This window comes from Carassius gibelio, chromosome B2, assembly GCF_023724105.1.
Source record: "Carassius gibelio isolate Cgi1373 ecotype wild population from Czech Republic chromosome B2, carGib1.2-hapl.c, whole genome shotgun sequence".
Classification (NCBI taxonomy): Eukaryota; Metazoa; Chordata; class Actinopteri; order Cypriniformes; family Cyprinidae; genus Carassius; species Carassius gibelio.
In genome coordinates this window covers 23,969,609-23,982,044 of record NC_068397.1, presented here as the reverse complement: position 1 = coordinate 23,982,044, position 12,436 = coordinate 23,969,609, and positions in this window count along the sequence as shown.

Sequence of the window (12,436 nt, the reverse complement as noted above, 5' to 3'; positions counted from 1 at the left end):
ATCCGATTTTAGGAAACAAAATTCTAACATTTAAATATTAATTTAAACTTACTGTAAAAACAAACAAACAACTGAACAAATTATTTTAATTTCCTTAAATAAGACAATACTATTTATTATTTCTACTTCAAAATTTCCTGATAATTCAGTCAGTTTCTTGTGTTTCTTTATAATTACTTGTGAAATGTACTAGTCATTTCTGAGTGACAGCTATTTCAGTTGTTATAAAAAAAAAATTATAATCATTGTTAATTTTCTTGTGGCATTTTTTCTTCTTAAATTTTTCACATGCCATTATCAAAAAAGACGTTACTGCCAAAAAACAACAACAACAGACACTTAATGAAATTTTTAATGACAGTCTTCATTAGTAAATTAGTTTACATTGTTTAAAGAAGCTAAGCTAAGTCCTGACTTTAAGTTTAAGATGGCAGATGCTGTGAAGGAATGAGGAATGCTGTACAAAGAACTGTCAGTTTCTCTTCATGCCTAATTATTTGTTACAGCTCTAAAACATGAGCTTTAGTGATTAGCTGCCAGAGATCGATGCGTTTGATCTCCTGGGCTTATTATTTCCTGAGATGAGCTTGTTGAAGACGTTTCTGTCAGACTAGACAGAATGGAGCAGAACAAACAGTAGCATGTGGGTAAAGTGAGATTTTTAGTAGGAGACAGACTGTGCTCACCCAGCCCCAGCTCAGTGCACGATCCTCTGGGACACAGCTCACAGGCCTTTGAAGTTCTCCCTCTTTCTTTTTTTCTACCCTTCCACTTGCTAGACCTGACAGCTGTCTTAATGAAGACATACGCTCCCAAGTCAGCCAGGCCTCTGAGGAGAGGAGGGGGTGAGGAAGAGACAGAGTGAGCGAGAGAGAGATAGAGAGAGATTGGGGGGAAAGAAATGCGCAGAAGATGCAGAAGGAAAAGCGGTAGAGGTAGAAAGAGAGATAGAGTCTTGCACAGACATCTGTCAGGACAGGCTTAGGCTGTGTACAGACACTATGCTGAAGCTTCCTGGGGAAATAATCCATTTGGTTTCTTTGCCCCTGGGCAAAACACAGTTTTGGGGCATTTCTCTAACTCTACATCTCAATTTCTGAATTTCACTGCACTTCAGGGCTCTTCTTGTATCAGCACATTCTCCCTTGCTCCTTTTCTCAGTGTTCTTGCTTTTCTTTCTTATTTCCTGTATTATGACATCCCTCTTGCCTTCTCTGTAGCCATTTGTCTTCTCTTTCGCTTATATTTATCATCTTTTTTCCTGCCATGTCCTCCTCACATCGACCATGTTTCTACCTAGTGTTAAATAATTTACTCGTGTACTTCATGTTGTTCCAATCCTTGACTTTCTTTTTCTGAACACAAAAGAAGATATTTTCAAGAATGTTGATAACTAATCAAATTGTGGCTCCCATTGACTTTCAATGTATGGACAAACATTACAATGGAAGTCAGTGGGAACCAAAACTGGTTAGTGGTTTGTTAGGTTACAATTCTTAAAAATATCTTCTTTTGTGTTCAGCAGAAGAGAGAAATGCTGACAGGTTTATTACACGAGGGTGAGAAAATGATGACAAAATTTGCAATATAATAGCATCTTTCTCGGGTGTTCTGGTCACAACTGGAAAAAAAAAAAAGAAAAAAAAAAAGGTAGAAAATAAATATATTCACAGAGCATTTCCGGTATTTTGTTATGCAGGTTTGTGCTATATCAACAAAGTAGACATCGACTAGAACTGTGGGACTTCAGTTTTGCATTTATGTCTTTTTATTTTTCTCTGTATAGTGTCTTAAAATATTAAAAAATGCCATTTTGACAAATAACAATTTATCAGAAAGGGTTCCACTTTACATGTGCTCAAGTGATGTATGTTATTATGAAATGAAGGACCATCCCTTAAAAATCTAGACACAAATATCCAGTCACAGGAAGTGCATTTGAGACTTAATGTAAATACCTGGTGTAAACAATGATGTCTGTGCCTGGCAGCAAAAAGCATTTGTGTGTGAGTCATAGCCTTGTGGGAAAGCGCTCCGACATACACTGCAGCACCTCAGGCAAGTCTTGGCTCGAGGTCCTTTCCCGTCCCTATTCCCCTCTCACTTCCCCCAGTGTTTCCTGTCTACCCTTGCACTGTCCTTAAAAAAAAAAAAAAAATATTAAAAGCATTCTAAAATAGTCATGCTGACAGAATAAAAAAACTTTTGCAAGCAATAGGATTTTATTATAATGTTTATTACTGCATGTTTATTTGTTTAGAGGGCTCTTAAAAGCCTGTAATAAATACTTTTTCCTCCCAAGATCATGGCCAATGATGCAATTTTGAAGTGGCCAGCAATTAATGCTAACAGTTAGCTTTCTCCAGGTATTGCACAGACTGACCACTTGACCGCTGTGATGGGACCATCTCAGGACAGATGTTAACACCAGGTGTAAAGAGGGCCAATAATCTCTTCCTTCTGTTCTTCTTCTTTTCTCTTTCTCCGTCTGCTGGTCTTTGATGTGGAGGTGTAGGGTAATCAGTAGTCTCTTGTTGCTGAGGGGTCTCGTCTACTTCGCTTTCAGTCTCTTTTCTTTGTGTACCATTTTCTTACATAACCTGTCTATGATGGTGAGCCCAGTGCTCCAATTCTCCTGCCTTCTGTAACTGGAACAGATGTTCTTACAAGCTGGAAAAGGTTCCCGTAAGCCTTGTTTCTGAAGCTCTGAACCGTTCTGTCTTCAGCAATTTCAATTTGCAAGGAATCACAGAACTATCCAGAGAACATATTAACACACTGCGCAATCATAGTAATGAGATATTTTTAGGTCATCTTCGAAGACAGTCGGAAATATTCTTTTTTTATATACCGCAATATTATTTTACAGTATGCAGTTTGTTACCCATTCAGTTTGGTTGCAGACTGAATGATGAAGCAGTTATTGTATGAGATAAATCACTGTCAGAATGCATATATTGATTTTTATGTAAAAATTAAAAAGATAGCAATAGAGGGGTGCTGTTTTAAAAAGTACATACATTTGTGCTGTAACTTTATGATTCCCAATCAGATTTGGCTTTTGCTTTGATTATAAACATAACATTTACAGTATAGAAACATATAGAGAGTGTGTTGCCAGTATGTTTTGATTAATGCTAAATAGTAATAGTAAATTCCAGGTTTGGTGCCACTTGAACTTCACAGCTGTAGGTGTTAGAGAACATTTTAGCAGAGGATTGGATTTGGCAAAGACAATACAGTCAATCTGTTAGACATTACTGAAAAGAAAACAAGAAGAGGTGATAGAAGGAAACAAAGAGTATTGGGTGACAATGTGAAGAAACCCAGAGGAAAATGGACCTAACTAAATGTGTAATGGCACATTAATATGGATTGCTTAGTCCAGATACTTTGACTTAGCAAAAAATAAAAATAAAAAGATGGTAACAAAGAGAGAGTTCATCGTTAATTCTCTTATTTTTTACTTTAAACTTTCCTCAGATCTGAAACTCTTTTGCTTACAAGAAAGATCTGAGAACTTGGAGATTTAAGCAGCTGTTTCAATATGCTCTTGATTTAATTGCAGTTGCTGTTATGAGAGAGAGAGAAAAAAAGCATGTATATATTAAACATATCTCATTTGTCTTTTTTGTGGGTTTTAAATCTAAGAGAGCAAAATGTCTGGATGGAAACACAAAAGAGAGAGTTAAAGGAGAAATGGAAATGATAAAAAAGACAAAAGAGAAAGCGAGAGAGAGAGATGCTCCAAGGTGACAGAGATTGTATTGATCAGCTTGTCGAGAGTCTGGTTTTGAGAGCGAGGCCTTTGCCATTGACATTAACCTTGCTGCTCTGACACCAATAACGGCTAATGCCTGCTGATATGTGATTGATTTAAAGCTGTTCTCCCACACAAGCTCAAATACACACACACACACACACATCTGTACACACAGCCTGACATCATGATGTCAAGCGGTAACAGAATGAATCTGGTGACAGGAGAAATGGCTTGTCGATACTGACAGCAGTCTAACCGGTCTCTCAATGATCAGTTGAAATATTGGGGCATACTATATTCATTAAAAGAATATGGTTTGGCCAAAAGTGAAAGAATGTTGTTCCCAATCTGTTTGGAATAATATCCTGGTCATTTTTGCACTTTTTAATATAATCAACTTGAATGAGGGCACAGCAAATTCTAATTCTCTGCCCTAACAGATGCCACTGAGCGACCTTTCCTACAGAAACCTACTCTTCTATTTATCTGGAAAAAGCGAGTGCATTTTTTCAAGATGTTCTCATGTAACGGTAAAAGCAGGTAAGGAATTCTCTGCAGCGGGTGAAGTGTTGAGATGCAGGTCACATTCGAATGTATAGAAGAGTGGGTGAATTCCGGGGCCTCCAGACAATGGGGCCACTGTTGAGATAAAGCTCCTTCACATGGCCCGGGTGGGGCAGAGGGGAGGGGCCTGGAGGTGCATTGACAGCTCATGTCATCCCACCCCTGTTTGCATTTATTTTTCAGTCACAGAGTCATTTCAGCATGGTGGAGGCAGGATGGTGATGTTCGCTGACACACACATACAGACACTCAAACTCAAGCCTGACTTGAGTGCCAGCACCTGATATCCCCACCACAATCCAATTGAAATTTGTTGGTGTGGAAATCCACTTCCAAAAAAACAGATTATGTTTTTTTTTTTTTTTAGCATTCAAAGCCTGTAGACATATATACATAAAGTAGGTAGTCAACCATAGTGAGCCTTACCGTCTGTAAGGGCCAGCGGCTGTGACTAAGCCTGCATGGAATCTGGAATCCACAGAAACTTCTGCAGACCTCCATGAATTCAACAACTTTCATTCAAAAAAAAAAAAGATGTGGTATGTTTATTTATATTTTGACTGATTTTAAAATGATTCAGCTAGCAATTAAGCTTTGCTCAGTCAGACAGCAAAAATGAAATTGTTTTGGGGTCAATCCAAAACTTGAATCAGTTTAGCTTACAGAGGTCTGAGCATGAAAAACAATCCTGAAAAACAAAAATTAAAAGCCTGGTTGATAATGCATCATAGTTCTATGTTTTATGTGTTTTTTCATAATTTGTAAAATGAATAAAATGTTAGATGTTGCCATATGAAGGTTTCTTTAAAACACTTATGTTTTTCCCTTTTGTGGTGCTGTTATCTGTGAATGTGTTCTAATTCTGCCCTCATAGATTGTGTTCTTTTTAACTTTTTATTCATCAATGAATCAAAAAAAAAAAAAAAAGTCTCACCATTTCCACAAAAATATTTAGAAGCACCACTCAAATTAGTAAATTGTAACAATTTCTTGTGACATTGTAGTAGCTGCTGAAATTTCACAGGAAGAAATTACATTTTAAAATTAAAGCACTTTTTAAAAAATTTGACTTTTATTATAAAAATCAGAAGCAGTTATTTTAAATTGTTTTAACTGTATTTCAGTTCAAATTCATGCAGCCCTGAAAGAAGAAACTTTTTTCAAACACCTAAAAACTAAACATAAGCAAACAGCATTGTGAAAAGCATTTCACCTTATTACCTTATTTGAATTTATTCCACCGAATTCTGCATGTTGTCCAAATTAGTGCCACAAAAGTGTTGAAGATTTTTCCATCAAGACCAAAATCACGTTATTGTAAAACTTAGTTACTAAGTCATCTAGTTTATAATCGATCCAAAATTAAACTCAAACTCATATGTTTGATTCAAATTGCATCACATTAAAATTGCATTGCATTGCATAAAATCAGACATCTGATGTGGATTTTGTGTAGGGAGCAGTAACATGAGATCATTATTTGGATGGAAATCCACCGAGACTGCCTGGAACATTTAAACGGGTCAGTACGGGTGAAACCACAAGGTCACCCACCACAGTTTATTCAGTTTTGCCATCATCCATATCATCTCTGTCTGTGAAGAAGCTCATACCTCTTGAAATCCCTGTTTGGAACATTCCATTCCTGCAGCACCAGTGTGTTTGTGTGTTTTGAAAGGTCTCCTGGTTATGGGTGACCTGAAGCTGAAGTGCTGAGAATCTGTTGGAGACCTCTTCGTAACTTCTCTGTAAAGAAAAACAGTCCATTTACAGAGCACCTCGGGTTTGGGTCACATCTCGTGATGCTGATCTGACACACAAGGTCAAATGCTGGACTTGTTGAAATTCTTCTATTTTGTGCCTGAAGGAATCCAAACAGAATTTTACACTCAAAGTAAAACATTTTGAGGGCTGCAATTCTCTGGATAAGTCTGAAGGTTTGTTAGTCTTGTTTAACTGCTTGGCATGGGTCACTTGTAGCAAGAGTGATTAGGTTTCTCCACAAGTGGATCAATCAGACCTGACCCTCAGAACGTTGCCTTTCTGCTTCCTTTTGGTGCAGTGAAACAACAAAACGTAGTAAACAAACACTGATAGTACTATTAACTCTGATTTCACATGTTTAAATGATTTAGATGCATTGTAACTGAAAAAAAAAAGTCATACTAGTTTAGAGAAACTTAAGGGTGAGTAAACAATAACAGAACTTTCTTTTTTTTTTTTTTGATGTACAATCCCATCCCTCTAATCTATTTTCCCCTAGTCTTTATTTTAATAGGAAATCACACCATATTCATTACAAGTACTCAAACCTCAAACATCATCTCAGGTTCAAGATTCTGTCTGCAAGAAGGATTTATTTGTTGTCCAGGAAGTGGTGTCACATATGGCCTTAATGAGTTTCTCAGTAAGTAGTCTCTGACAGACATAACTTGTGCTTTGGTACTCTTGACCCCAACTGGACAGTTTCCGTCAGCTGCTGAATGACAACACATTTTGTAAAATGGTCTGATTAGGTATTTTCAACCCCCCACAGAAGTCATCTGAAAACAGGACCACGTATGTTCGCCGAAAAGTCCAGCATTGCTCGCCTGACTCATTTCTGACACTGCAAAATGTTTATTCTGAACAGTTAATTTCAATGAAACGCTTCAAAGAAATGATTCAGTGACTCATTGAGTTGTTAAACCTGCCAGAAAGAAACATTTAGCCTATGACTCTAAGAATACCTGTTATTTTGTGTCGTGCTATAGTTTTGCTGCAATCAATATACTGACAACACACATTAATCTTTCAGAAGTACATTAAAACTCACAATTATTTGATTCAGAAGGTGTAGAGAGGTGGTCAGTGAGATGGTTGGGGGTTCAGGGGTCTAGTTCCTGATTGTGGACCTTTGGCTCAGCCTGACTGCAGTGATCATGATCGCTGATCACATCAGTATTCTCAGACAGGGAGACACCCTTCAGCTCTTCCCCTCTGCTTTGCTGATGAAATGCTGCCATGTCTGAGGGCAATGCCGAAAGTGCAGAGAGGAGGGGGGCATGGAAGTTCTTTTATAACTGTGCGAGAAAGACAGTGAGAAAAGAGGATAGGAAGAGAAAGAGAAACTGATTCATGCCAAATGGAATTCTAAATGAAGTTTGAGAGGAGCTCATAATCATGACAATCACAGCACTCACTTAAACTTTCCACATCCCTAAACTCCACTTTTAGAATTATTATATATCCAGTAATATGGCAAAGTACTACACTGTTTCAGACTGTGTAATATTTATTTATTTGTGTAATATTTATTTATCGATGTGCATGAGTGTTGAGGATTTTCAATTGCTTTTCATCCAGGCATGTAGTAACACCAGTGGCTATCTTTAAGGGTGAATCTTTGAATGATTCATTCAAGTGATTTGTTCAAATACACTGATGATTAATTCTGGAAAGAAACAAGTAACTGGCTGCGTCCGTAATCGCATACTCTCTTGAGTAGGTACTTTTTCAAATAGGTAATTGCTTCACAACCACAAAAAGAGCATGTTCTATATAGTGTGAATGTAATCTGGACATACTGCATTTGCCATGTTGCCATTTTCATATCAGCATCAGTTGGGTTGTGTCACTGCAATTAATAAATCCTCTCCCATGGCCTCATGGGATAGTAAAGTGTCAATTGTATGCACACTTCAGAATCATGCTGGAAGTAGTAGGTCATCCAGATACCTTTGCCTGCTTATTTATGAGTACTGTGAATTCAGACACACTACTTTCATCACATACTGTTTCCCCTATACAGTAGGTATGAGATTTTGGATGCAGCCCTGTCTCACAAAGTGACTTATTGAATCATTCGCACAACCAATTTGTTCAGGAAGTGGGTTCATTTAGAAATAAAAAAAATGCCTTTTTTTTTTTATTGAGTCAATCAATCATTGACAAAGAAAGATTCATTCAAAAGGCTGATTCATTCAGTGTGATGAGAGGGGCGGGGCTGAGAGCCGTGGGAATGGAGCAAGGCCGGTGGAGTTAATAAAAGGAAAAGGAATGACAGTGAAGGAGAGAGGACCAGGCCTGGGTTTTATTTTGTGTTTTGGTTTTGTTTGTTCGTCGTCTGCGAGGGGCTGTTGCGCTGTTTTGTGTTTATTTTTTTATTAAAGTTTTATTTGGATGTTCGCCGGTTCTGGCCTCCTTCTTCCCGCCTCCTTCTTCCCGTACCATGAACATTGTTATATTGGCGGACGACTGACACACAAACAAAACCGAAACGCTAAATAAAACACAGGTCTGGTCCTCTCTCCTTCACTGTAACTCCTCCTCCTTTTATCCTTCTGGAGCTCCTACGCGGAACTGGAGAACGGTGAGTGGCGCTGGTGTCGCTCATTCTCATTAACTCCACTGGCCTCACTACGTTCCCACAGCTCTCGGCCCCGCCCCTCTCGTCACATTCAGAAATAGAGCATAAGACATTATTGACACATTAATTCAAGAAATTAACAAATGACTACCTTTATGGGTATCTAATGTTTTATTTATTTATTTATTTTCAAATCTGTCTGTCTGTCTATTTATTTTTTATTTATTTTTTATTTTTTTATTTTTATTGTATATCATCAAGTAAATGTTTCAAGTAAAACTTTCATATTTTGTTAATTTTCAAGATATTCCAGCATAAGCAAACATCTACTGCTGGTCATCCATCTTCTTACCACATGCTAGTAAACAGTTGTTCTCAACTTTGGATTGTCTTTCAGTGCTTGCTGTTTGTATATGGTGAGCAAAGGCATTTGTTGAGGTAAGTGAGACCGTTGTATGCCGTTTTTACAGCTGTGCACTTTGAAGGGGGCGCTGTTATCAAATTCCTGTTAATGTAGCATTCCAATTGACATTTATGGGTTTCTCCTACAAAGCATCAACAGGAAAGGAATTTTTTTTTTCAGTTCAACCTTATCATCATCTACATTGTCTGGAAGTCCAGTACAACAGCAACACAACTAAACAGACAAAGCTTATGTTTAGATGATGCTATCGTCTCATTTTCAAAGCTAATGTGATTTATGTCGGCTTCCTAACATGTCTGGGCCTGGTTTAGCATTGTGCATCAGTTCATTGGGGCATTGTGAAGAGCGCTCACGCCTCTCAGGCGAAAACAGGAAGTACAAACAACACAAAAACAACGGCCTAATCGCTTCCTGTCAAAGGTCTTTTGCGGAGCACGGCCCGTTTGAAAACAATAGTGCTGTTGGTCAGATAGTGAGATGAGAAAGGCCATCTCTTTCATCATTTCCCTTCTGATCACAAGCAAACACAAAACCTCGCAAACATGTTTATGGTTAGATATATACTTAACAGATACATATTTACGAGCACCCACACACTATACTTGGACACTAGCCAACACACACACACATAACAACTACACTCCATGTGCACATGCCCACACACAGTGACACTGCAGTGATCTAAAGGGAAAACCTCACATAATTACACACCCGGGTCAGATTTATAGTGAACATGGATCCAGCAAAACCGATATCATCAGAGGAGCGTATGCATTAGTTTGAATTTATACGTGTGTGGAAGGCATTTATTCCTGGGGATGTGAATGTGTTGGAAAATCTGTGTACCTGTACATAAACCATACAGTATGTGCTTTTGTTATATATGTGTGTGTCAAGGTTAAAGCCCTAGAGATTTAGGGTCGGCGTAACATTGTATATACCTACCAAAGGATATATGTTGTGCTCGTGAAAATCTAACTGCATTTTATATGAGCATGTGTGTGTGTCTTTGAACTTATATATATTTGTGTTGTGCCTAAGGCAAGGGTTGAAACTAAGCCTAAAAATCCCTTGGGCTGAAGAATAACTATAACTTAAATCTACACCAGCACTCACCCACATCAACCCTTATGAAACAAAAATATATTGCAGTATATTGGAAAATATCATGTAATATATTAGGCATATATTCTTATATATATATATTTATTTTTTTCCAATATATTGCAATATATTGAAAGCGGCAATCATTTGTATATTTTTCAATATATTATATAATATATGTATCATCAATATATTATTAAATGTATTCAAATATATAAAATATTAGAACATAAAAAGGGAAGTTTATCAGTTATCAGTTCTCCTCAGCAGCTAGCAGTGTTGAGGAGTAAATTAAAGTAGTGACTAACTACTAAACTCAGACAGTTAATTAAGAAGGAATAAAACATTGTATGTTTTGTTGGTGGTGCTGGTGCTGTTGTTACAATAACTAATAGTTATTTTTCTTAACATTTTAATACAATAATATATAAAACATCCATTTAAAAAATAGCATTTATTAAATATAAAAATGCATTTTACTGGTGGTATTTTATGTGGATTGCATATTATATTATATCTAACTATGCTTGTAGAAGGGTAGCTTTACTGCAGTTTAACTACTATAAATGGTGTGTACAGTATTAAAATTGCTTTTCCAACAATGAAAGCCCAGAGACTTCGACCATAAACAGCACTGTCACATTGAAGCACACTTCCTCAAAGAGCAGAGTAGCTCTGGATAGAGTCATATCCTGAAACTGATCAGAACATGACACGGAGAATGTCCCGCCAACTCTCTGCCTTTGATGTCTAAAGCATTACCATGGCGATTCCATTTTACACTTTTGACCCATTTATCAATGTTTTGACAAGAGAGAGAATGCATGAGTAAGCCAGTCATAATCACCAATCTCTGTTGGCAGTAAAGAAGAAGCAGGCCTGAGAAGTTGTCTCTACTTGCATTCTGTCAGTGATGATAGTGGGGAAAAGGGGCTTGTAATGGATACATGCTCTGGTTTCTTTCAAAAGCCCTTTTGTTTTATGGCAAAATCTGTCAGACTTAAAGGGGATTTAGAGACACAAGATTTGAAATGCATTTCTAGAATGTTCATTGTGCTCATCATTTATGTTCCTGATCCAAAAGTAATGGTAATTCAGTCTGTTAACGGTAATATCCACATTCTCGTAAGCCTAGCTTTTTTACTTTTGAGGTGACATAAAAATACATTTGGTCAAATATTAAGTAACAAAATATAAGTTGGATAAAAATTAAATAATGTAATAAAAAAAATTAAAACTATTAATAACTATAATTATAATAATAATACATTACTATAAATGTTAAAATTCTACATTTTTGACTACTGACAAAAAAATAAAAAATACTAAATCTAATTTTGATTAATAATATAAGAAATAATTAATTTATGACTATTTACTTTGACTTAAAATACTAAGAACGCAATATTTATCAATATCAGCTAGCTGTAGATATAAAAATACTAAATATATAACTATTGACAAAAAAATATTACTACATTTACAATATTGATTGTGTAATAACAATAATAATAATAATAATAAATTATTTAAAATAGAAAATGCTAAATATTTGACTACTGACTACTATGTTTAAATAAAAAATTCTAAATCTACGTATATTGATTATGACTAATAATATAATAAAGAATTAATTTATGATAATGACTGGAAATACAAAGACTGCAATATTTATCAATATCACTTTTGGTATAAATACTAAATATATTACTATTGATATTTAATAAATATTTGATATTTGAAATATTTTAATTACCACATTTACAAATATTGATTGAAGCTGAAATGTTTTAATCAATAAATAAAATACCAATTTTATAAATAATGATTCTGACAAAATAAATAAATATATAGGCTACAATTATTTACATATACATGTTTGTGTAATATTGGCTGACTATAAACATAAATTACTACATTTACAAAAGAAGCAAACATATAAAAATTTTAGATGGATGACTATTTACTATGACTTAAAATAAAAAAATAAAAAAAATTATCCCAAATTTATTAATATTGAGCATGTCTAAAAATATGAAGAATACTAAATATGTATGACTTAAAATAAATTTAAAACTATATATTTTACTACATTTATAACCATAGATTTCTCCGGAAAGACTGAAAAGCCATTTGTGGCATACTTTAAAAATGCTTTGGAATGCTTTTGAATGGAAAAGCAAAATCCTCTTCTGGATCAGCATGTGATTGGTTTTGGCCGAGCTCATAAGAG